The sequence below is a fragment of the Gossypium raimondii genome, chromosome 6, assembly GCF_025698545.1.
Source record: "Gossypium raimondii isolate GPD5lz chromosome 6, ASM2569854v1, whole genome shotgun sequence".
NCBI classification, from domain to species: Eukaryota; Viridiplantae; Streptophyta; class Magnoliopsida; order Malvales; family Malvaceae; genus Gossypium; species Gossypium raimondii.
In genome coordinates, this window is record NC_068570.1 from 24672638 (window position 1) to 24685851 (window position 13214).

The window sequence follows — 13214 nt, forward strand, 5'->3', positions numbered from 1 at the left end:
AAGTGAAATGAACACAACAAAAATAATTAAAATAAATAAAATTTCAATATAAAAACAAAAAAACAATACTCTACATTTGTATCTTTTATTTTTAATTTAATATATATTTTAAAATACTCTATATTTCTATAGAGAAAATATATTTTGTAGCAATTAATCTTATGTTGTTATTTGTAAAAATGATAAAAAATTGTAAGTGTAAATAATATTTTAAATATAAATTAATACATGATTATAAAATGGAAAAACACAAATACGATATAAATGTATAAAATTTTGATGATAAAAATAAAAGAAAATAAAAAGTTAAAAATTAAGGTGAAATTACATTTTATTATATCTACATATTTTTAATATATATTAAATTTAAGTATTTTTTTTAAAGTTGGTTGTATCTTTTCAATAGTGTTTCATTAACAATTTTAATTAAAAATTAAATTTAAATAATAATAATTTTACAAAACAAACCAACAACTCATGCACCACATGGAATAGAAAACTGGTATATTGATATATATATATATATATATAATATAGTAAGGTTTTAGAGAAATTATGTAAACTTTCAATTTTGGTGACTTATATGCTTTCTAAGTGGCGAAATCTAATATATATTATATTATAAGATTCTTAAGTTTTCAACATGGTCAATTATTAAAATTTTACATGTGGCAAATGTAAATAGTTTTAGCTTATTATTATAATTAAAAATAAGTTTTTAAGAGTTGTTACTTTTTTAATATATATTATATTATAAGGTGAATTTTAAATTTTAAATCATCGTTGTAACTTATTTGTAAGTAAATAAGAAATAATAATGTTTTACAAATTAAATAATTTTGAAAAAATAAAATAATTTATTAATATGATCATAAAACTTATATAATTTTCATTAAGTAATAAAATAAATTAAACAAAATATTATTTAAATTAATTCAACATAATTATTAGATTTAAATGTAAGTATTTATTTAATTATTATGACAAAAATTATCTATGTCAAATTCATATATTAATTATTATGATTCAAATCTAAGCTATTTTGAAGTACCGTAAACACCGGCTAATAAATCACAACTTGGGATTCATATATAAAATTTATATAATTTTATACATTAAAATATTAAAACAACATTAAATATAAAATTTAAAGATTATATCAGTATATAAACGTAAACTATGGTTCTTATAATTCTACAAATAATTAAGAAAATATTATTTTATCTAATAATATTGTTTCCACTATTACATTTTCCTGATATTACACTAAATATTTTTGGTACTAATTTACTTTTTAATAATTCTCACTAATCTTTAAAATAATTTACCTTTTCTTACTTTAAACTATAAATTACAAGTAATTAACTTAATAAAGTATAGATTAATTACATATTTTTAATTATTCAATACAATGTATTCCTCACCCTATTTTCAATTGGACTTATAAAATAAAGTTGTTTATTAATAAAAAATTAAGAGTACACATTTATTAATATATATATATAAATCAAGAAAATATTTTTTAAATAACATAAATTAATTCATCACATATAACAAAATTTACAATTATTCTAATTATGACACACTCTTGTTTCCAATAACCACGTTTTAATATATATTTAAAAGAAAACAGAACAATTTATTTTAAATTAAAAAAATTATGTTTTTTAATAGGATTGACAAAAATTTATCATCCATGCATCGCATGGGATAAAAATTAGTATATCATATTATATATATACTCTCGCACGCTCACACGTATATATATTATATATTATATATTACAATATCTAAGATCAAAGTTGATATAGGCATACTATTTCGAGGACACATAAACATCTTTATATTTATTTGAATTCTTAATTTTTTGTGATGAATTATAAAATAAATTATTTTAACATTTTAAATTAAATAAAATTGAAATCATATATATATATATATATATATATATATATATAAGCTCTTAGGTCTTAAGTGACATGGAGGTTTAATTTATTGACACGTGACATACCTATTATGATGACACGTGATAATGTATTATTTATTTCCATTTTTATTTAAAATAAAATAAAATATTAAAATTACAATACATTATTTGAATAATATCAATAATTTATAAATTTAAATATTTAAAATGCTTAAATTACATGCACAAGTTTTATAAAATTGATAAAATTTTAACAATTAAAAATAAGATCATATTAATGGATTGAATTTTAATTTTATAAAACAATTAAATATTTGAAAATTTTAAATAATATTATTTCAAATACATATTATTTATAAATTAAAAAATTAATTTTATTATTATTAAAATTATGTAGGTGAAGTTATCAATAAGAAAATTGATTATTTAAGTATAAAATTAAAACCAAAATTAAAATAATAATTAAAATAAAATCTTAATTTTAATAAATAAATTATGTAGGGTTCATTTCAAATAATAATAGTATTTTAATGAAGATATTTGTAGATATAATTGTTTATTTGTTTTCTTTCTAATTTAGTCCTACATTCTATTTACAACGGTAAACTTTTACAAAATATTTAGGAATATCTTTGATTTTAGTCCATTAGAACTATTTCCTAATTATTTTCATATAGTAGTTTATATTTTTATTACTACTATGTTTTTTATATTTTATTTTATTAAATTAATTTTATTTTATAATTTAATATTTTTAAATGATTGTTTCCTTCTTATATTATAAAGTATTGAAAGTCAACAATTAATCTACTTGCTACTAGCTATTAGCGAAACACTACTCAGGTCTCAAAATCAAAATACAGTATTGCTAATGAGTCTACAAAATATAAAAGATTAGTTATTTAACTTGTTCTGGTAGATATCTTGAAAAATAAAAATAAAAATTAATGTGTATGTTATTTTTAGTCCTCATCATTTATATTTTTATCAATTTGGTCATTATTTTTCTTTTTAGCTAAATTTAGTCATTAAGTTTTCAAAAGAATCAAATTGTTTTTAGTGGAAGTACTAACTAAAACATTATTTTTTAACGATGTTAGTGTCACAACCTACGTCATAGTCCAAATGTATTTCATGCTAACATGACACTATTTGTCTTATATATCATGTCAACAAATAATTTAAAAATAATAAAATATTCAAAAGATAAAAATTAAGATTAAAAATTCATAAAAATTCAAAATAATTAGAATGAAATGCAAGTGAATTGTTATGCAAGTTGTCATGTTTAAAATTTTAATGTTTAAGTAAGTCTTTTTGTTAAAAAAATTCAACTCCTTTTGTAAGATTGATGATCAAATTCAATTTTTTTTAAGGTTAAAGCCAAATTTAACTAAAAAAAGAATTGGGATAAATTTATCATTGTGCCTTAAATTAAACCTGCAGTCTATTCCGAAGTAGTTAACATTAGAAATATTAAATGAAAACGTACCTTCGGTGTTTTTGGCGGAGGCCCTTGCATTCATTCAGGGTATTCAATTGGGTCTGGATCTGGGGTTTACGGCAATCGAAGTTGAAGGCGATGCCTTTTTCTTGTCAAAATACTAAAAAGAGGAGGGGATGATAAATCAGAAATTTGTGCTTATATTAGAGATGGGCAAGGGCTGAGTAAAAGATTTCAAACCTGTCAGTTCAAACATGGCAACTGATTGATGAATGCTGTTGCTCATTTGCTGACTGCAGAAGGTTTGACGAAAGGGGATCAAAGCTTGATGAGAAATGGGATTTCTGAATATGCTAAAGAAGAGGTGGAAAGTGATATCGTAAAGGGATAATGCTGATGGACTAAGTTCTTCGCTTAGATTTGGCAACCTGGGGGAGAAAGAGCATCTAGAGAGGAGAGTAGCAATGGAAGATGGAAGGTTTTCAAGAATCTGGAAAAAGAAAAGATTAATTAATGAGGGATTTCTATCTAGTTGTTGGTCCTCAGGAGTTGCGTCGAGTTAATTGTTTTGGCTGGTGGCTTGGATGCTTATAGAGCAAGCTCATTTCTTTGCTGGATTATTGGGTTGATTGAGTTACCTCAATTTTAATTGATTAGTTCGTTTGTTGTCTAGGCTTTTATTTTTGAATAAATGAATAAAATGCCAATTGATATTTTCAATATATATATATATATATATATAACTTGTAAATATTGTAGATATATTTCTCTAAAATCACCAAACTTATCAAATTATATTAGATGCATTCGTTACAAATGTAGATACTGCTATGGCAAATCATATCATATATATCCTATAGTTATTTTATGTAAAATTATATAATCACATATTAATCAATACATATTGTTATCATTGCACAATTATTTTCTTAAATTAATAGTTATATATAAATTATTTATTTTAATCACAAGCATTTATTCACTTATTTAAATGAATAAACTTATTGTTAACTTTTTTTCAAATTAAAATAATAATTCTCAAAATAAATAAACAAGAAAAGAAATTCGTTCATTCAATTAGAATAATCAATAGTATGTAAAATGAATTTAAGGCAATAAAATAAAGATTTATAACTTTTTGAATGGGTAAATTCCTTTTAAACCAATCCACATTTTGTTAAAGTATTTAAAGGTGCTCAATATTCCTAAATCAGAATTTAAGTCCTCATTGTTTCCAACCTTTTAAAATTAAAAAATTCCTTGTTAAAATCACAAAATTAGACCATATCATTTTCTTATTTGTTTTAAAAACTACCAATTAGTCAAAAATCAAATAAATTAATTAAGTAATTATAAATTTTATTTTGTTGAAAATAATTATCAAAGAAAAGTAAATTTATTATTGTTATGTTCCGAATTCCGATTTTATAAATAAACACGCACAAAAATATACTTTTAATTTTTATTACAATTTTAGCAAAAAGTTTATACATATTACAATTTTTTTTAAAAATAAATAATACACATGATAAACCCATGCATCGCACAAGAAAAAAAACTAGTGTATAATATAAGTATTCCTGATTTTACATATTTAAAATTATTTCTGGTTTTAAAATAAATTATTTTTATAATTTTAAACTAATTTAAAAGACTAAATATATGGATAATTTTGGAAGTTTTATTTCAACTCCTGATTTTCCATATGAAAAGTAATCAAAATAAATTATTTTTGAATGATTTAAAATATAAAAGATAAGTATTCATGATTTTCCATATGAAACTTGAACTATATGATGCTAAAATAAAGAAGAAATATGGTTTTTTTAGCATAAAAGCTACGAGTAAAATAAAGAAGAAAAGAGAAATTAATATATATATATATATATATATATATATAAAAAGATTAATGAACAAAAGGGTGAAAGTTTGGCTTTTGTAGTTGGAGTTAATGGAGAATTACAAAATAAGTCCCTCTGTGTTTTCCTTTTTTCCGTAAGGCTTTCTGCCGTTTTTATTACAACCTAAGTCCTTCTTATTTTAGATTTATTTGAAATTTCGAAATTCCAGCATAATTAATTGCAGCATTTGACCCTACATGCTTTTGAGGATAATTTTCAAGGGTTTTTGTTTTTAAATTTATCAGTTTAGTCCTCCAAGGTTTTAAATGCTTTAGAATTTTGAAATCATGGCTTGATTATTTGACTAATAAGTCCGTTTGTCTTCACATTTATTATAAAATTTGAAAATTATCTTCTTCTTCTTTTTTTTTCCCAATATTCATTATTTTCAAACAATTTTGAAATTTTTCTAGAATTTTACATGGATGTTTACTTACTTTTAAAACTCGCTTATAGTTGAGCCAAACAATATACCTCTTTTTATAAGATAAATGCTTCCAATAGGTAAGCTCAGATCTCAGTTCCATCCATGTTCGGGAATTGGATCTAATTAATTAAACTTTGATGGTACAGTAAAAGATAATTCCGGGTTTGCTAAGATTGGGGGAGTCTTGCGTGACAAGTATAGTAGATGGATTCTTGGGTTTAATTGGTTTGTGGTAATTTTTTCTATTCTAAATGCTAAATTGTGGGGTATTTGGGAGGGTTTGGCGATTGCACTTGATAGAGGTTTCAACAGATTGATTATCTTCTATTACAGTCAAGAGGTGGTACAAGTTTTACAGGGCAGCTCTACAAAGGTATCAAGTTCCGCTTTGGCTAGAAGAATTGAAATATTATTGGATAAAATGGTGCATTAGTTGATTCATAACATACTTCAAGAGTATAATTAAGAGGTTAATAGTCTAACTAAAATAACTATTGGTAATAGTGGTGGTATCCAGATATTCAAAACGCCTCCAAGAGGCTTGGGTTTTAATTTTAGTAATTTATTGTAATGTTTTTATTAACCTAAAAACACTCGCATGCAAACATATAATATTTTTTAATCTAAAATGCTTAACAAAATTTTTTTAAAAATCACTTTACCAACAATATTAAAATTAGTTTTAAAAATACAATTAAAATAAAATTTTTGTATACATTTTTAAAACTTTTAAAAATTTAAAATTGATTTAAAATTTTTCTAAACTGCTTTATATTTTACGCTCAAAAATAATTTATCAAAAGTCTTATACATTTTAAAAGAATCTTATTGAAATTTAAATATATTACATAAGCTTAAAGCAATATTTTAGGGTCGAAATGATAACTAAACTATTGTCGTATTCTATTTTAGTCATGAAGTTTTATTTTTTAATTTAGTCACTAAACTATTTGAAATAAAAAATTTTATCACCGAATGTCAATAGACATTTTAAATTAGATGAAAGTGTTTGGCGTGGGCTTTTTTTATTAGTCTAATAAAAATTTAGCCCTCTAATGTGTACACATTCTATCAATTTTATCCTAAATATAAAAATTCAAAAAAATTACCCTTAATATTTACAAAATTTGACATTTTAGGTAAAATTCTAAATAATTCAATTAATTTAGCTATCAATATTTACAAAATAAAAATTTTTAATTTTTAATAATTTCGTAATTTTTTAAAAAAAGCCCAACACCCGAACCTCTATTTCTCCACCGTGCTCACCTCCATCAACTTACACTTCCAACAATATGCCATCAGTAAAAAGATTATATGTCATCATGCCTGGCGAAACTCCAACGACTCTCATCAGATCCGCCATTAGCCATGCCTCCTTGACCTTCTTCTTCGTCAACACGTTTACGATCGAGTGAAAAGGTGGTGACATTCAATCCACAGTTTTCCCTCATAGTAAAAAAAACACAATCCTTTTAATCTTGTAGAGACGTGTGATGAGCGAACCGAATGAGTGCTTGCACGCGAGGCCTTTGTCTAAATGAGATAAGATTTGGACCAAAGGGTCAAGAATCGAGAGAGAGGATTTCGTGTTAGTGATGAAGCTGAAGGTTTTGATGGTGTTGAATGTAAACTCTAATTTATATAGGTTTTTTTAGTAGTTTATAACACCTTTTTACTCGAAATTAATATTAATCTCAAGCATTTTATTATTAATTGAGTGAATTTTGCTCATATTTTAGTAATGGGCATGATTTAAGGAAGAATGTAATTTTATGTTTTTTTGTATTAAATTATTGCATAATTTAATTGTTTTGCTACATATTAATTGTTTTACTTTATTTAATGCAGCTGGACCAATGAATTTATTATGCATGATTTATTTACAAAATAAAGTTACATGGACATGCCAAACTTCACTCAACATGGACGACAAACACATGCAAATGAGTCATGAAGAAGTTACTTTTGATCTAATTGAACATGGATCAATTGATGGACAAGTCTGGTAAACAACTGGGTCACCAAACCATCCAACAAGAGAAAAACAAGTCCAATTTGACATGACACTTGTGAGTAGCCCAAAAACTAGATTTGGGAAATTTATTAGAGATCTCTACAGTTGCAAATGAAAAAAAAAATCAACTCACAAGATTTAGCTTTGAAACCGTCCAACCCTACAGTTGCAAATGATTTCATGCTTGAATCAAGCAACCAACATCCATTCCTTTCCATAATATGTGGTTGGCCAAGCAAAGTAGTAAATAGGGGGATTTTTTACACTATTTTTAGTAAACTCATCCACCAACCTTCACTATAAATACCCACCTCCATTCCCTATTTGAAAGCATCCCTACATCCCTTACTCATCTCTACATACATCCCTTATTCATTTCTCTTATTCCTTCTCTTCATCTCTAGGCATAGCATCCCCTATTCCTTTTCTTTTTTAGCCAGCAAAACCTTGAGAAGATTATCTCTTGGTCGGCCACCTTGAGAAGCCATTAGCAAAGGAACAACACGAGGATTGGAGGAAAATTCTTCAATCGTAGTTCGCGAGATTGCTAATTCAAACAAAGTTTATTTTTTCCTTACTTTGTTAGTTTAATTAAATCATGTTTGTAATGTGCTTTGTTTTCTTATCATCAACAATGGTAGCTTAAATCTATTTAGCTAGGATGATTGCACCAATTCAATCAAGTTTGTTTAAATCATGTTTTTAGTGTTTGTGCCTTAGTCGTCTATGTTTTCAATTAAACCCAAGCATGTATTTCATTCATACATGATTGAATGCATTGGAATTAGTTGAGCGATCCGAACCAGATGACGGCTAATAGACACAATAATTGAAAATTGCATGCTTAATTTATATCCAACCTAGAATAAATTAAAGGTTCGTAATAACTTTACCGAGCTCTATTACCGTGTATAACTTTTAGGTTTGTGTGATTAAATTGTTTCAAACCAACCCAGTCCCTGTTACTTCACATGAATTCTAAAAACCCCTTAGTTTAATATGATCAGTAAAATGCATGTTTTACTAAGTAAAAGATTCCAAAAGAACTTAATTTGGTTTCAAGCCCATGAAAGATCGAGTTGCCATGGAATATTTTTTGAACACTGTTAAACATGAGAAAAATAAATCAGAATTGAATGATGTAACTATTCTAGCCTATTCATGTTATTGATTGTTGAAGTTTGTGTTTTTGCTGCTAAACTCATCTTATACATTTCATTTCATACTTTGCATTTAGATTAATTTGCATTAGGGATCAACTTACATTTAATAATTTATTTTTACATCAATCACTTAAAAATTGTTCTGTTTTTCTCACCAAATTGTTTACTTTAATTTTACAATTAATTGATTAACATTCACAGTCTCTGTGGAGACGATAACTCTTTTTCGTATTACTTGATAATGACTGTGTACACTTGCACAAACCATGCATTACAAGTTTTTGCCACCATTGCCGAGGACTAACGCCTTAATCATTTTTTTGAAATTATTCTTTGCGATTTGGTTTTTATTTTTTTATTTCTAAATTTACTAATTAATTCTTTATTCTTTAATTTTTTTGATTTATTTTCATGTGTTTATAAGAATAGATCGAATCATCGATTTATTACCTGTAAACCCTGAAATCGATTTATTTCAAAATGATTTTCAAGGGAATAGAGCCACTAATGCTCGAAATCCAATCCTTATTGCTAATGATAGGGATCGAGCCATAAGACAGTACATTATGCCACATTTTAATGAGTTAAATTTAGGAATTAAGAAATTGACAATTAAGGCACCATAATTTAAATTGAAGTCGGTAATGTTTCAAATGCTTCAAACCATGGGCCAATTTAGTGGAATGCCTACAAAAGATCCACACCTTCACCTTTGATTTTTCATGGAGGTGAGCAATTCCTTTAAGATAGCTGGTGTAACTGAAGACGCATTGAGATTGAAGTTGTTTCCATACTCATTGTGAGATTGAGAGCATTGCTTAAGTTGTTGCCCCCACATTCAATTTCAACATGGCAAGAATTAGTTGAATGCTTTCTGGTAAAGTATTTCCCACCTAACAAAAAAGCTAAGTTGTGGAAAGAGATCACCACTTTTCAACAATTGGATGACGAGTCCCTATACGAGGCATGGGAAAGATTCAAAGAGTTACTTTGAAGATGCCCTCACCACGGGATTCCACATTGCATTCAATTGGAGACATTTTATAATGGTCTTGTTAGCTCTAGTTTTTCAAGTATTTTAATATAACAAAAAGAATATTAAAAATCCTTACTTAAAATTGCAAAAATTATTTATAAGTCCTGAAAATTATTTTCAAAGTGTTGGACAAAATAAACTTTTAAAAAGCCTTGAATTAACTTGATTTTTAACGAGTTTTTTGAATTCTGAAGGACTTCTATCAATACTTAGGTGGACAAGTATCGATAGAACTCAAAAAGAAAATAACCTTGAAAAGGCTACAGAATTCTACCTGTAGAACTAGAAGTTCTCCCGATATAACTTGGACTTCTATTAGTAGAACGCACTCCAGTAAGCAGTGTAGTTTTGGCATTGGACTTTTGTCGATACCCTGGTCAGATCTACTGATATCCTTAGAGTTCTACCGCTATCTTAAGGTCTTCTATCGCAACAAGTCAAAATAGTAGCCAAGGTTCAACGTCTCCCATATTTCTACCGAAACTCTAATGGCTTCTATAGATACGAGTTGAAACCACTAGAGTTCTACCGATACCTTGAGGACTTCTACCGAAACAAGTCAAGACAGTAGCCAAAGTTTAGCATCTCTTACACTTTTACCGATACTCTGATTGGTTCTACCGATACCAAATGAAACCCTCAGATTTCTACCGATATAAGGGAACTTTTATAAATAAAATAAGCCCAACGATCATATTTTGGAAAGACTTCTATCGATACAAGATTCCTTCTACTGGTACAACAAAGCTGTAAACTGTATTTAGTGCTGGTTTTTATGGTTGCAATGACTCTAATTTGTTTCTGACGGTTACAAATGTCCACAAGGTTGTTAGAGGACTTAAATACAAGGTGAAGGCTCCCCATTGAAGTCAAGAAAAGACAAGAAACAAGTACCTAACTTCCAAGAACTCAATTTTCCAATCTTTTACTAAATATTTCTTGTACACACTTATGGGTTAAGTTTTCTATCATTCTTTCAAGTGTTGTAACTTTGTGTAATAGTGGTTAGTTTTTGGTTATTTACCTTTTAGAGGTATCATCTTATTTATCATTATTTTTCTCTCATTTGTGAGGTGTTACTGAAGGTTTTGGGTAAAAAACCTTAAGGGAAAGTGGTTCTATCTTACCTTTGGAAAGATACAGATTTGTAAGGTTAAACCTTGTCCTTAAAGGTTCAAGTCTAGTGGATTTGAAAAATCCTTAGTTGAGGAAAGCTAAAGTAGCGGATGTAGGCAATTGAGGCCAAACCATTATAAATACTTGAGTCATTTTATTTTTTCTTTCCTAAAAATGTTTTAATAGACCAATTCACCCCCTCTTAGTGTATTCCGATCTCAACAATTGGCATTAGGGTTAGAACTCTAGAGACGATTTTACCACCAAGAGAGAAGATTCTCAAGATACTCAAGATGGAAGCCACAAGTCAAGAAATTTGTTTCATGGCATTGGAGAAAAATTCCACCATATTGAGAGAAGGGCATTCCACCATGAGGCCTCCTTTATTCAGTGGCACCAACTACTCATATTGCAGAACAAGAATGAAGCTATTCATCCAAGCTAATGACTATGAAGTTTGGAGGATAATTACAAATGGTCCATCCATTCCAATAAAGAGGGTCGAAGATGTTTTTGTCCTAAAGAAACAGAGTGAATGATATGATAATGATATCAAAAAAGTGAAATTAAATGCAAAGGCTATGCATACTCTATTTTGTGCTCTTGGTCCAAATAAGTATAATAGAGTCTCCTTGTGTAATAATGCAAAAGAAATATGAGACAAGCTTGAAGTCGCCCATGAAGGGACAAGTAGAGTTAAAGAGTCCAAGATAAGCCTTCTCACCCTTAATTATGAGTTGTTTAATGCAAAACTAGAAGAAGGAATCAATCAGATGTCCAATCGCTTCACCCATATCATCAATGGTCTCAAAGCCTTTGGAAAGATATATCCCAACAAGGAAATGGTGAAGAAGATGTTGAATAGTCTCCCAAAGTCTTGGGAATCTAAAGTGACAGTAATAGAAGAATCAAAGAATCTCAACTTACTCTCACTTGATGAGCTCATGGGTTTTTTTGTTGACATATGAAATGAAGATCAACCACAATGCACAATAAATCAAAGAAGCTCCAAAGATAGTGGGAGTTGCCTTCAAATCAACTACTTGTGAGAATGACGAAAGCTCTAGTAATGATGATGATGATGAGAAGATGGATATGTTTGCAAAGAAATTCAAAAAATTCATGAAGTTCAACAAAGCCAAAAGATTCCAAGTAAGAGACATCATCAAAGGTGAACTAAGCAAAAAGAAAAATGAATCAATCATTTACTATGAGTGCAAAAGCTGAGTCACATTAAATTTGATTGTCCATATTTGCAGAAGAAAAGGGCATTAAAACAAAAGAAGAAAGCCATGATGGCAACTTGGAGCGATAGTGATTCATTCGATAGTGATGAGGACAATGAAGTTGCCAACCTATGTCTTATGGCTATTTAAGAACCAAAGGTAATCCTAAATTCTAGTGAATTAAATGAATATACATCTGAAGAATTACAAGATGCCTTTGATGAATTGGCTATAGATTTTGAGACTATGAACTCCAAATATAAGAAAACGATTTCAAAATTAAAGGAGGAAAATAATTCTCTGATCATAGCTAAAAAGGAGATAGAAAATAAATTTAATGATATGCAAGCTCGAATTGATGATTTGATTTTAGAGAATTAAAACTTGCATAATTCATTTTCTATGTTTCATATAGGGCAACAAAAACTAAATGATATGCTTGAATCTTAAAGAGCCTTCTTTAAGAAAAGTGACTTAGGTTTTGTTAATTTTCAAAGAGAAAGAAAATTTAAAATTTTTTTTGAGAAATCAAGCTATATTTATGATGCCTCACTCTCATGCACACATTGTCATAGAAAGGGGCATAATAGACAAGTATGTTCTTTAAGGAAGCTCACATCTAGGAGCAAACTTACTAAGAGTGTATCAGTTCCAAAAGAATTAAGCACATCTTAAAATGAGAGTGCTTTAAAGAAGTGGATTCCTAAGGGGACAAAAATAGTTAACACTAATGCTAATAGACCAAGAAAGTTTGGGTACCAAAATCCAAAATTTAACTGTGTTTGTAGGAGGAAGAACATTGCTTCAAGGCAAGCAACTTTAAGAATAACTCATGGTACCTTGATAGTGGATGCTTTGGACACATGATCTATGACAAAAACCATTTCATAGAACTAATGCCAAAGAATGGAGGGGAAGTCACATTTGGTGATAACTCCAAAGTGCTTATTGAAAGTA

At 27.6% G+C, this 13214-nt stretch overlaps 1 long non-coding RNA gene and 1 other non-coding gene across 3 annotated transcripts in view; both read right to left on the reverse strand.

Moving 5' to 3' along the window:
* The window catches only part of LOC105772251 (uncharacterized), a 31760-nt gene extending 27781 nt beyond the window's left edge, over nt 1-3979 (reverse strand). Inside the window, exons 1-2 of one of the 2 annotated variants that reach the window (XR_001126666.2) lie at nt 3612-3979; nt 3420-3531 (exon numbers count right to left, since the gene is read on the reverse strand). This is a non-coding gene — a long non-coding RNA (uncharacterized LOC105772251). The remainder of the gene's footprint in view (nt 1-3419; nt 3532-3611) is intronic. The other variant, XR_008196773.1, reaches the window with a different exon arrangement.
* A 5807-nt stretch (nt 3980-9786) lies between these two features.
* On the reverse strand, nt 9787-9893 carry LOC128042036 (small nucleolar RNA R71). The gene has a single exon (XR_008197244.1). It is a non-coding gene; the product is annotated as a small nucleolar RNA R71 (small nucleolar RNA).
* Nucleotides 9894-13214: the final 3321 nt, after the last annotated feature.